The 13,609-nt window shown below is 45.2% G+C and overlaps 1 long non-coding RNA gene across 1 annotated transcript in view; it reads left to right on the forward strand.

Annotated features, from left to right (window-relative positions):
* Positions 1–2,981: 2,981 nt before the first annotated feature.
* LOC308479932 overlaps positions 2,982–13,609 on the forward strand; it is a 74,782-nt gene continuing 64,154 nt past the window's right edge. Inside the window, exon 1 of the long non-coding RNA XR_013987902.1 lies at positions 2,982–4,756. This is a non-coding gene — a long non-coding RNA (uncharacterized lncRNA). The remainder of the gene's footprint in view (positions 4,757–13,609) is intronic.

Below are 13,609 nucleotides of genomic sequence, written 5' to 3' on the forward strand. Positions count from 1 at the left end.
GAAAAATCTAGGTGCGAGGCTGCTCAGTCACCCAGCTCGTCGGGCAGAGCCCGCGGGTCCCTGCGGAATAAAGGAAGGATTCCAGCCACCAACTGGAGCAAATAGCTGTAGACCAGAGTTTATTGTGCAATAGGTTCAAAGAGCAAATTTGAACCCCGAGGATGGGGTGACAAAGACTTTTAAAACTTTCCCACCATATCCCAGAATACAGTTCGTACAGCATCATTGCTACATCACTGACATGTCACAAAAAGGGGAGGGGTTAACCTTGGCAAACATGTCCAGACAAGTCCTTGGTACAAGATTAGCATAAGCAGACATGGCAGGGCAAGACTCAGGTGTAAGATTAGCATAGACAAATATGTCTTAAGTACCCACCACCCAAAAGTACAATAGAAGTTCCTTTGCCTGTCTGGAGCCTGAGGCGAGTCAGGTGATGAGATATGGCTTCCTTTGGCTAAAAATGAGCCCAGCAATTGTCACCTCTGGGAACTTCCTAGAGTCCTTTTTCAAGGGGAAAATAGCTTTGGAAAGAAGGAAACTGGGAAAGGAGATGATTTTATATTATTTTTAAAGCTAGGTAACTTCCCTGAGCTGTCAAGTTGAAAGGATACATTCAGGCATAATATTTGTAATATTTAACTTTAAAGATGTGGCCCCCCCCGGTAATTTCCATAACAGGTTCCAAGTTGAATAAAATATTGGGGGACAGGTAATCCCTGCCCTGCATAATCAATCACAAAACATGGTGCGAACACACTACTTGAATGGCAATGCCCATCAACGGGGGGGGGGGAGCCCCCTCAAATATTTTATGTGGGGTCCAAAGGGGCCTTGGCCCCTAGGAGTTGGCTCCTATGGTTATTAAGCTTTCTTCCATTGATTTTTTGGGACTGAAGAAACAGTCCCTGTTCACATGTACACTGGGATTTTTTATATTTCATTTTAATTAGACAAAAGAGGGGAAGGAGCAAACACATTTTAATCCTTTAGCACTGGAAAGGATGATGCACCAAGGTTAAGAAGAAGGATGTCCTGAACCCTGGTGTACCCCGAGGCAAGTCCTGATAGTGCACACGGTCCCAAGTGCAACACCAGAGAGTAGTCAGACAGTCCAGGCCCAATACAACAAGCAAGGTCTGAAGTCAAACTGTAAGGTCAGGATCGCACCTCTGCAGAAGGTCCAGGGTTGGAACATCTGTGGGTCAGTCCCAAAGTCATCGTCCAGTGGAGTTCCCCAAAGCAGCCAAGTCATGGTCCATCAATGGAAAAAGCTGCGTAGACCCAGAGTCTCTGGCTTGCTTCTCATTTATCCTTCCAATCTGGATGGACGTGTCTGGGTTTGCTCCAGCTGAGCAGCTATGCCTCCCCACTTGCAAAGGCATGTGATCCTCACCTGCCCTTAGCCTTATCCAACTAAATGACCACAACCTCCTCCCAGACCCAAAAATCCCCATGATCTCCACCTGGTCACTAGTGAGCCGAGCTGCATTCTCTTGCCTGCCTCAGTTGCCTGGGGTGCAAGTCCCACTGTTCCCCCAACCTGAAAGTCCGCTGTCTCTGTGGGGACAGGGGCCGCTCCTCCTAGACCCACTGAGCGTCAGCTGTCCCTTCGATGTCATCTGATGTCCCATGAGTACCCCCTAAGTCCCTAACCTCCCCTTCCTCATCTTCAGCTTGTCCTGAAGTGTATACCAGTTATGGTTACAACAGTTGCCAGGATCCTCCTATTCTGCCAGAGGAGAAGTATGTCTCTCAGTAGAGCCACAGGGTTGGTGGCTATTTAAAATTAATAGGCAATTTGGTGTGGATGGTGGACATCCAGCACCCTGTTCATTTTCTGGAGGCTCAGAATGGGAGCTGTATCACCCGCTTTCCTAATACAGTGGTGCCTCGCAAGACGAAATTAATTCGTTCCGCGAGTTTTTTCGTCTTGCGTTTTTTTTTTGTCTTGCGAAGCACGGTGTCGGAAAAGTTTTGGAAAAGCTTCAAAAATCACCAAAGTCTTCAAAAACCTCAAAAAAGGCTACCACACTGCGTGCTATGAGTTGCTCCTCGAAGTCAAGTCACAACTGTATTAACGGTTTTAAGAAAAAGGAAACAAACTTGCAAGACGTTTCCGTCTTGCGAAGCAAGCCCATAGGGAAAATCGTCTTGCGAAGCAACTCAAAAAACCAAAAACCCTTTCGTTTTGCGAGTTTTCCGTCTTGCGAGGCATTCGTCTTGCGAGGTACCACTGTATAATCCTTTCATAACAATGGCAAAAGTCCCTTTCTGCAGTGCCCCAATAGGGATGCTCTCCCTCACTACCAGCCCATTGCCTGTTTCCTCTGCCAGGGAAGCCAGGTCAAAAACAACCACCGTAAACTCTGCACTCACCACCAGAGTATAAACCACCATGAACTTTCAGTCAGGGATGACCCTGCCAGTGAGGGCTTCCTTCTCAAGGAAATTCTCTCTCCAGCACTTCTACCTCTTACTTGGGATCTACAGTAGACTGCCCAGAAGCAAATAATTACCCTTTGTTCTTCTTTCAGGAGTAATGCAATAGTGTCATATATTTAAAAAATCTCCTAGGGCCAGCCCCCTTGGCAGCTGCTACTTGCCACAGGCACCTCAGAGAAGCTGGCCCAAATCCCATGAGGCTTTGCCAAAGTTTCACAAGATGTCACCAACCCTTTGGCAAAGTCCCACACGTCTCAGCAACAATCATGACACATGACTGGGTGAGACTTTGGGCAGGAGCAGGTAAGATATCTCTCCACATGTTCAGCCTCAGTCTTAGGCAGGCCCTGCATGCTCTGATGCTCCCAACTGCTAGGTGCTGGCAGCCATGGCTGGGTAGCTGCTGCCATTACTTTCTCTTTTGTTTGAAGTGTAGCAGCTGCTCCATTTAAAATAAAATAAAATAAAATAAAATAAAATAAAATAAAATAAAATAAAATAAAAAAGGGAAAGTGGCATAACAGTGGTTCTCTGCAGCTGCAGCAGGGTGCTGGCCTGGCCACAGGGTGCTCAGCCAAGTGCAGCTGCTTGCGTTGCAGCTCACAGCTGGTGGGGACATGGGGCTCAGGCTGGTGGTAGGCTGGTGCTCATTCAACCACCTTTGAGACAAGTGTGGTTAGTAGTGTGGCCAGTCAGGGAGTCCAGTTATTAAAATCACAGTTGTGATCCCTTGCCTTTGTTCTCTCCAAATGTCCACTGCAAGGCAGATTCAATTAATGAGGACTCTGGCTGACCAACTTACTTTGTGGTTAATGTTGGGAAGTTTCCTGATGTGGGGCAATGGACATGAGTGTACGTTAGAGCACTGCCACCTATGTGCAGCCTGTATATTTGTAAATAAGCTCAAACGCTGCAAAACACATTGCCTCCAGCAATTTATTTGCAGACAAAACTAAACCTGAGTAAGCACTGCCCCCTCTGAAGTTCTCATAGCACAACAATGGTGGGAAATGTAACAGTCTTAAAAGGCGCATCAATGAAAACATATACAAACCTCACCCAAACTGCAAACATGTACATTTAAAAAAAATAGATCAACAACAGCCCTTGTAATGGAAAACCACAGGGAGAGAACAGGGAAATTTGAAGGGCAGTTTTCTGGCAAGATCTCAGCTATTCAAAGAAATAAAAAAATTATACTGGGGTAGTGCAAGCCCCTTGCAGAAATCAAAGTCTCTGTATCATGTTCACTGCAGCTCTTAAATCCACAGGAAATTGCTTTCCTTGGCACCTCTGACCCCTGCCCAAATATTAGTCACTGGACTGAAACTATTTTTTAAAAGGACAGTCCTTTACTCAATATGTGTTGTTCATCAATGTGCTGACAAGCCCTTTTAAAAACAACAACAACAACCCCTCTACAGTATTTTAAATGCTCCTTGAAGTTGATTCTTTAATGCCCCTAACAGGTTTGTTGCAAACAGGTGTTAGCATACCAACTCATCCCACAGTGATAAATCACGATGTTGTCAGAAGACCTCCACCCTCGTCCTCTGGCAAGCTACATTGAGATAAGTTCATCTCACGCCTGAGATGACAAAGTTGTTGGAGAGCTATCTTGTGACAACTGTAACTGCCCTGTACTTTGCCCAAGAGAGAGAGAAAGAGAACGAGAGAGAGAGAGCACACCCCTTCACAGGGAAGAGCCACCCAGCTCTCTTCTTCCTCCTGCTGTCCTTTTCTGGCTGCATGTGTAGATGATAGATAGATAGATAGATAGATAGATAGATAGATAGATAGATCTCCACATCCCGTGAGCGGACATCTCTCCTGGTTGTGCCTGGGAGGTCCGCTTCCAGCTGCATTTTCCTCCCCCCCCCCCCCGAGGATCCTAGAATAGCTGCGACATCCTCATCCTTCTCCCGCTAAAGCAGCCTGGGGGCTGGGGGAGGAGAAAGCAGCGAGGAAAAGCCATTGCGAGCAGCTGCTGCTGCTGCTGCTGCTGCCATCTCGTTGATGGGAGGAGCAGAAGGGTGGGATTTTGTGCAAGGAAGATCCCCCTTTCCTCACCCAGCTGCCGCCAACACCAAGTTGCTGCTCGGGACTTGATGTTGTGGAAGGAAGAACAGCCTCCCTGTGAGAAAAGGGGCTTGGTAAAAGGAATTGAGGGCTGCTCCAGAACCGCCTCTTTTCATCCCCAATGTGTGCTGCTTCTCCCCAAAATTGCGGGCTGCGCTTATTGCTCTTGAAAGATTCAGGATGGAGATTCATGCTTTATGGCTGGTGCAACATCTTCTCTTTGCGCTGTGGGGTAAGTACATGCTGCTGCTATTCATTTCAGCCATCCTGTCAATCAAAGGAATGCTGGTTCTCTTTTGTAGCCGATTTCATGGTTAATATCCCTCCCCTTCTCCCCGGAATTGCACGGCTTCTCCAGGAGTCCTGCTAACGAAGAAAAACAAAGAGTTTGCTAAAGTCTTCTTGTGGGTACTTTAAAATTCCTCTCTGGGAATGTTCTGATCTTGTTTGAAGAAACAAGGCAATTCCATGGGCATAGGAGCCAACTCCTAGGGATCAAGGTCTCTTCGCTTCCGCCATAAAATATTTGAGGGGGCCAGCCCCCCCCCCGTTGTTGGGCATTGCCATTCAAAGGGTGTGTCTTGTGATCAGTTATGTGGGGCGAGGCTTACCTGCATCCCCTGTTTTATTTAAGCTGGCACCTCAGCATGGAGGTGAATAGGAAATGGTTTTCTTACATGCTAGAAGAACAATAATAAAGTATTTCGAGAAATACAATGCACCCCCACTCTTCTCCAGCTTTTTTCTCGAATTGCTTCTGTTGGCAATGTTTCTAGCAGCCTGCATTCTCCAAGAGTGGGATGTTTGTAGGCGGACTCACTGCAAAAGCAGAAAGCTGGTATTGGGAGAGGACTCAGGTCTTTAGAACTTTTGCATGCCCCTCCAGGGCTATGGTAGATCAAAGGGCCTTAACTTTAATTGCGTTCCAGTGGAAATTTGGTGCAGTCAATAATATCAACATTTTCACACAGAATTAACATTCAGGGAGGGTCGCTGAATCATTGAAGCTGCAACCATGTTGTATATATAAAGAAAAAGTGAAGGCCCACCCCCAGTCAAAACTCACATGCTCCAAAGAAAGTCCTTTCTCCAAATCAAATCATTATCACTCCGTGGCTGATTTATTTAGCAGTTTATCTCCTTGGTCCAGAACATGCCTGTAGATTAACTCCAAATCAGTCAAAATCTTAAACTACAGAAGAACTTCTGCTCGTAATGGCTGAGTCGGAAGGTTACCGATAGGCAAAGCGCTTGAACTCAGCACCTCCTGCCTCCTGGATTCCGTTTGGAACTGAGAGCCAGGTATCAGGTGAACTGCGAGCGTAGCTCCCGCCCCCCAACCCTGGAGGAGGCTTACAAGCACAATTACCCTCAATCATCCTTGTTTATACTCAGTGAAGCGATCCCCACAAATGCGGGTGTGCCTCCACTATGGCAGTTAGCACCGGAAGTCACACACTGCAGACATCTTAAGCCTCCCCCCCAAAGGGCTTTACAATGTTTATCTCATTTAATCTTGTGCCAGACTTGGGAATTGGTAAAGGGTGTGTGCGTGTTCAGGGCTGCCTATTTAGGGCCATTTTAAACATTGCAGAAAGACAAACTTAGGTTGGCCCGGGTGTGAACCCTAAGCAGGATGGAGGCACTTATTGCCGCTCCATGACATTTGTTTCTGTAATATTTACACATTACATTTAGCTGTGTGTTTTAATGTCTTGCTTTAAATGCCCCCCCCCCCAACTGTAATGTGGAATGGCTCCTTTGGGTGGAAGCTGAGTACAAGTTCTGGTTGTTTTATCATCTGGGTTAGCTGAAACATACAGTGGTACCTCGGGTTAAGAACTTAATTTGTTCTGGAGGTCTGTTCTTAACCTGAAACTGTTCTTAACCTGAAGCACCACTTTAGCTGATGGAGCCTCCTGCTGCCACTGCGCCACCGCTGCACGATTTCTGTTCTCATCCTGAAGCAAAGTTCTTAACTCAAGGTAATATTTCTGGGTCTGTAACCTGAAGCGTATGTAACCCGAGGTACCACTGTAATTATTCTTATGAATTCTAGCTACCTTTAAATTAGAAACTTGTCCAATTGCCTTCATAATTATTTCTGCATCTATTTTCGTAGGCAAGCTGGTCACTGGTGGCTGTTTTTGACTTGGCTTTTTTCATAGTAAATAAGTCCTAATGAAAGCCAGAAGAAGTGCTTTATTTGTCTTCATGGCGGGTCATCTCTCTAAGGGCAGGGATTTGCTTACAACTCTTTCCCCTTCCTCTCTCTCCCCCCCCCCCCGCTTCCTTTGAAAGCAAACATCTGCTCCACAAGTGAGATAAGTATCTCTGGGGAACCGAGACTGTTCAATCCTGTTTCTTTTTTAAAAAATAAAATCTTCTCTTCTTCTCTCTCCTCTATTATCAATTAGTGAGAGATCTTTGTTCCACCTAAACGCTTCCCATGGGCTGCTCTCTTGCACAACTGATGACTAGAGATGCAGACCTAAATAAAATTAAAAATTAAAAACCAAATTTTCATTATAAATGGTGCAAACACATTTGTGCTGGTTTGGACATATATACAATAATGCTAATATTTCCTTGCCATTTCTTTTTAAAACACACACACAAAAATCATATGCAAATGTGTCCATCCATTTGGGGGGGGGGGAATCCAACGTTGACTAGGAATAGTTTAAAAAGAATAATTGCAAAGCAGTTGTGCTTGGCCAATTTCTTCCTTACCCTGGGCCATTTCATACACTAAAAATAAATACAAATCTTAGTCACAAACCTACAAAATGCAACATGAATGAGACAAATGTGTCTGAAGTATGTGCATCATGCAGGTATACTCACCAGAGACACACAATTAGGTGCAGCTCACAGGAAAGTGAACACACAGGAAATCCAAGTTTGTTCCTATGTATTGTGTAGAGTGACACCCCCCACCCCCCAAAATTAACCAAGCAACACAACAAACATGTAGGACTGTATTGTTGACAGAGTTTCATAGGGTTCTCAGTCTCCAGCCTCGAAGCAGCATCACACACCTCTCACCTCCATTCTGATCATCTGTCATTTTGCTTGGCAACGAGTTTAGTGAAAGTGCTGCCTTGAGCAATGAGTGTGTGTCTGTGGTTGGCCCGCATCACCTGTGCCAGCCTTTCCCTCCAAATTATTTGGCCATTCTGGCTTGGTCTTATGGAAATTGTAGTCTATTACATCTGAAAGACACCAGATTGGGGAAGGTTGCCCTCCTAAAAATGGAAAGTGAGCAAGCCCCCGTGCCAAAGCCACAGCACCCTCCATCCACCACTTGACCTTAGGTTTGGCAGCTAGGGGCCAGTGGGTACTTCTTAGGAGCTGGATTTGGCCCTGGGGTTTCAGCTACTGACCCAAACCTATAAAGTCCGGATGGATCAAAGTGTGCTGTGAGTACAATTAACAGCACCCAAATACCTGCAGGGTAGAGTGAGCTCAAGCCTACAAGGCATTTCTCTCTCTAAAGGACACAGGAGCAGCCTCTCGCTCCCAGAAGGCCATTGATAAATTTGAACAGGCCAAAGTCTGCTTGACCCAAGAGTGGTGTTCTATGAAAACCTGAACAGGAAGCACATATTATAAGAATTCCTAAAAGTACATTATGAAGCTGATGCTGAATTAGCTCTCTTCAGTTTAGTGTTCTTACTGGAACAGTGAATTCAGTATCCAATTTGTCAGGGATTTTATGTTTTGAATTGCTTTTATTGTAGCTTAAACTATGCTGCAGCTCAGCAGGCTCAGTGCCAATGACTCATTTTAATAGAAAAGTATACCTGAGCAGATGCAGAGTGCATTTTTCTCACCACTATCCCTCCCAGTTTGGTGTCATCTGCAAATGTGACAAGCATCTCCTCAGTTCCTTCACCCAAGTCATTTATAAAGACATTGAACAACAACAGGCCCAGGGACCCCACTTGTCACTTTTTTCCAGGATGATAAGGAACCATTAATGTAGTCTTTGGGTTTGGTTAGCCAACCAGTTTCAAATCCACCTTACAGTTACCTCATTTAGCCCACATACCACATACCAGCTTCCTCACAAAAATATCATGGAAGAGTTTGTCAGAAGCCTTACTGAAATCAAGATACACTGAGTCCACAGTATTCTGCTGATCCACCAAGCTTGTAACTGCATTGAAAAGAAAAAAGAGATTCGCCTGGCTTGGCTTGTTTTCGAGAAACCCATGTTGGATCTTAGTAATCACAGCATCCTTTTCTAAGTGCTCACAGACTTTATTTATCTGTTCTAGGAACTTTCCTGGAATTGATGTAGTTAATGCTTTTCCCTTTTGAAGATGGGGACATCATTTGCCCTGGAGATTTGAGTTCATTTAAACTAGCCTGGTGTTCTCAGGCCACCCCTTTTCCTATCTTGAGCTGCAGCTCTCTCCTTGCTTCATTTATGTTGTTTTTACCAGGTTGAGCACTGCTTCGCTTTTGGGTGAAGACAGGTGAAAAGTAGGTGGTGAGCAGCTCTGCCTTCTCTCTGTCACCCAATAGCATTTCTCCATCTTCTCCATTCAAAGGAATCTCCTACAGCTGTACCTTGGTTTTCGAATGGAATCCATTCCGGAAGTCCGTTTGACTTCCGAAAACATTAGAAAACGAAGGTGCATCTTCTGATTGGCTGCAGGAGCTTCCTGAACTCAGTCGGAAGCCGTGGAAGCCACACCAGACATTCGGCTTCCAAAAGACATTCACAAATAGGAACACTCACTTCTGGGTTTGCGGCGTTCGGGAGCCAAAACGTCTGAGTACCAAGGCGTTCGACAACCAAGGTATGACTGTACTTGCTTTTTCTTTCTCTTGCTTCAAACATAGCTGAAGAAACATTTTTTATTAGTTTTAACCTCTTTTGCAAGCCTGAGCTCATTCTGCGCTTTAGCCTGCCTGACCTTTACCCTGCAACTGTTGGCTACTTGTGTATATTCCTCCTTTGTGATTTCCCCTTTCTTCCGTTTCTTATATATGCCTTTCTTAAGTTTCAGCTCATCTGTAAGCTTCTTCTGCAATTTTCAAGGGTGCTCCTCACTTTTCTTTTTTGTTGGAATAGTCTGCATTTATGCTTTCAATATTATACATTTAAGAAACTCCTATCTATCCTGGACTACATTCTCTTTCAGTATTTCTGACCATGGGATATCACCCAGTAGCTCTTTAGGATTTTTGAAATCAGCCTCCTTAAAGATGAGAGTGCATGCTCCCCCCCCCCCCCGGTCAGCTTGGAAAGCTTGATGCCCAATGGGAATGCTGTTGGCATCTTCACTTAGGAAAAATAGATCCAGATATTGGAAGTTATCCAGGCAAACCAATGTGGGCAAGCGGCAATGCTTTTTTACAGTCAGGCAGGGCTCTATTTCTGAGAGAATGGACAAGGAAGTACATCCTAGGCTTGCTTCCCAGCCCCAATTTGTCCTGTTAATCCATCTTTTTGTTTCCCCCCACATTAGCTACTCTTATTGGTGCCAGTCATTTTTTTCACTCCCGTAGATTTGTGAGGGCTTCCGTTTACAACATGCATCCTTGCTTTGTGCAGTGCTTTTGTTTCCCCTGTTAACTTCACTTAGCTCATTTCCTCTGTTCTTTTCACATCATGTTATGATTGTTCTCCCTATTTTCCCACTGCAGGCTACTTTGCTCCTAAAGTGGGCAATGAGTAATGGAACAAAAAAGAACCTTCCAAACTAGACAGAAATGGGTATCTTTTGTATTGTGTTTGTTTTGTTGACATAATTATTTCAGTTTGTGTGCCTCTTAAAAAATGAGGACTTTGATTTTAACTTTATTTTTAGTGCTTCCATTTCCAGGACTAACCAGGTCTGCAGCATGCATGTATACCCTCCAGCCTTTTGTGAGAAAAATTCAGGGCAACCCACCACCACCTATCTTCACTGACCACTTCCTCGCCTGCCCTCCCTACCTCCCTCCTCTTACCTTTGCTGTCTTCATCCTCCTGAAGTGGCCTCCATGAGACGCCGCGCAACCTAGAGTGGCCTCCAGCAGATCACGCCGGGCCATGTGGCTTCGGTAGAGGCTGCCTGGCCTAGAGCATCCTCCAGGAAGCTTGTGCCAGGCTGTGTTGCGTCAGGAGAAGTGGTGTGGCCTGGAGTGGCCTCTGGGAAAATTGGGGCATCCTGGATTGGTATCAGAAGCCAGGGCAGCTTCTGTAAATTCGGGGTGTCCCAATTAAATCGGGACACTTGAAGGTTCTGCACATGTAGCAAATATTACCTGAAGTATTGTAGTATATGTGACTTTGTATATATGACTTTTCAAAGATAAAGCATGCGTGTCTGTACAAGTCATTTGTGACACACCCATTTGTTAATACACAAATCCCTGGCACTTGGTGATGTGGCTCACTAGCTGCCATTCTTTTTAAATTTCCTTCATGTTCCTCAAAGACCTATGCCAGGTCATACAGTGGCTGAAATTGTGAATGGAAAAGTTGACCCACTCCTACTGAGATCTCCTTAGGTAGGGTTGCCATATTTCAAATAGTAAAATTCCTGACACCCACAAAGTTGAGGGCTTTTTTTTTGTTTTTTTGAAACCGCCAAAATTGTTTCCACTGCTTTTTCTGTCGGGGCTTCCCTGACATTTTGGCAATTCAACAAAATTCCCTCAACACCATTTTTACACCAGAAAACCAGGACATGTCAGGAATTTTCCTGACGTATGGCAAACCTTAGGGGGCCTTTGGCAAGCCATTGTTCTCTCTGCCCCATCCCTCACCTGCTCTGCACACAGTGAGGATAATACTGAACATTTAGTTCACTGGGTTCTTGTAAAAATTACCAAGGTAATGGATGAAGTGCATTGAATAAAATACTATATTATGCTGGAACTACCTGCTATCAAGACAAATCACACATGGGACAGACAATCCACCATTTTTTCTTCCCCCTGACTTTGAATAGGATAAATTGTGTATTTGGGTTCAGTCTGCAACATTTCTGAGTAACAAGTTGTTCTGGCCTTCTTTTTCACCTCCCTGATGGTGGGAAAGGGGGCAGTAGGGGAGGAAGGGCTATGGAGATCTCATGAGCACATCAGATGCATAAGGGAGAAGGGCCATCAGCTCTGCCTCCAACAAGATGTGTCCTGTCCCCAAACCTTTATTTACTTGATTTCTCTGTTGGTTTACACATATATGCTCCCAGGTTCCGCCCCTGAGAATATCTTCTCATTGTTTCCGCCCTCATCTTGCATTCTCATTTCCACCTCCCATTCCCTGGCCCTGCTCCATTCACCAGCCTCTCTCTGGCTGTCCAATCCCCACATCTTATTATTCTCTTGCAGGGAATAAGAAGTGTAAGGGGACGCGGGTGGCGCTGTGGTCTAAATCACTGAGCCTCTTGGGCTCGCTGATCAGAAGGTTGGTGGTTTGAATCTGCTTGATGGGGTGAGCTCCCGTTGTTTTCCCCCAGCTCCTGCCAACCTAGCAGTTCGAAAGCACATCAGTGTAAGTAGATAAATACCGTATTTTTCGCTCTATAAGACGCACCAGACCACAAGACGCACCTAGTTTTTGGAGGAGGAAAACAAGAAAAAAAATATTCTGAATCTCAGAAGCCAGAACAGCAAGAGGGATTGCTGCGCAGTGAAAGCAGCAATCCCTCTTGCTGTTCTGGCTTCTGGGATAGCTGCGCAGCCTGAATTCGCTCCATAAGACGCACACACATTTCCCCTTACTTTTTAGGAGGGAAAAAGTGAGTCTTATAGAGCAAAAAATACGGTAAGTACCATTGCAGTGGGAAGGTAAATGGTGTTTCCGTGCGCTCTGGCTTTTGTCACGGTCCTCTGTGCTCCAGTGGTGGTTTAGACCTGCTGGCCACATGATCCGGAAAGCTGTCTGTGGACAAACGCCAGCTCCCTTGGTCTGAAAAGCGAGATGAGCACCACACCCCATAATTGCCGTTGACTAGACATACCTGTATGGGGTCCTATACCTTTTACTTTTTACCTCAGTTTAGTTTTCCACATCAAGCCAAGCTGTGTGCATAGGATCCCCTGCTCCTGACTGCCAAGATTTAGAGGTGGTGTGGTTAACCTGTGTGGCCCTCCTCATATTGTTGGACTACAACTCCTATCATCCCTGGGTCATGTCTAGGGCTCTGACTCCTTGTGCTCAGGTCATGGATTCAGAAGATATGTCAGACTTGAAGCAGAATGTGCCCTTTGAGCCAGTTTGACATGCCTGCCTCCTCAGGAATCCCAGCACCAGAGGAGCCCTTGTGGCAGCCCTTGTGCAGTCAGATGAAGTTCATGGACTTCCACTTCCTCTGCTCCACTGGGCCAGTGGCTCTGAAACAGGCTGGATCGCCTTAAGAATTGGACTCATCAGAATTGGGGCTAGCTGCTCAAAGGAAGCTGTCAACCTATTTAAGAGGCTCATCCACACCTCGGATTTGTCTCCCTAAGTGTGCTGCCTGTCAGCTGTGGGCTTCCCCTACTTGCTTAAAATTGTGCTACTCCTTTGGCTTCAGCTTTCTGTAAGGAGCATCTGCTTCAGTTTCCATACATATCTAGGGGGGATGTTAAATGCTCTCGTGCAGCAGTGTCAATTAAACAGACATCTGGCACGTAAATTCAAATTGCTATTGTTAAAATTAGCACTTTAATTAAGAAGCTTGAACTTTATTATGATCGTTTAGCAAGTAGATTGCTACTGAAATTTCCAGCACATGTTACTACATTTTAATCTTTAGCGATACTTAATTCAGTTGAATTTAATGGAATCAATTTACATTGGAATATTTGGACAGAACTGCTTTGGAAAATCATACCTAGGGCTGAGGAAATAACTTTGCTTTCCCTTTTTTAACATTCTGGTCAACTCCGGGACTCATTATGGTGTCACAAGCTCCAAGTGGAATATTTCTAACAGATCTGAAGGTCTTGATGCTGATTATTATCTGATTTTATTAAGCAGATCCAAAAAATGTTTCCCTTCAGGCTCTTGCTGTACTACTTTGCTACCACCCAACCAGGGGAAAGTGTTTCCTAGAGACCTGAACGCATCATGCCAAATCAAATTACAAGTTCTATG

This window comes from Podarcis pityusensis (assembly GCF_964106645.2).
Source record: "Podarcis pityusensis genome assembly, chromosome: 6".
In the NCBI taxonomy this organism is placed as follows: Eukaryota; Metazoa; Chordata; class Lepidosauria; order Squamata; family Lacertidae; genus Podarcis; species Podarcis pityusensis.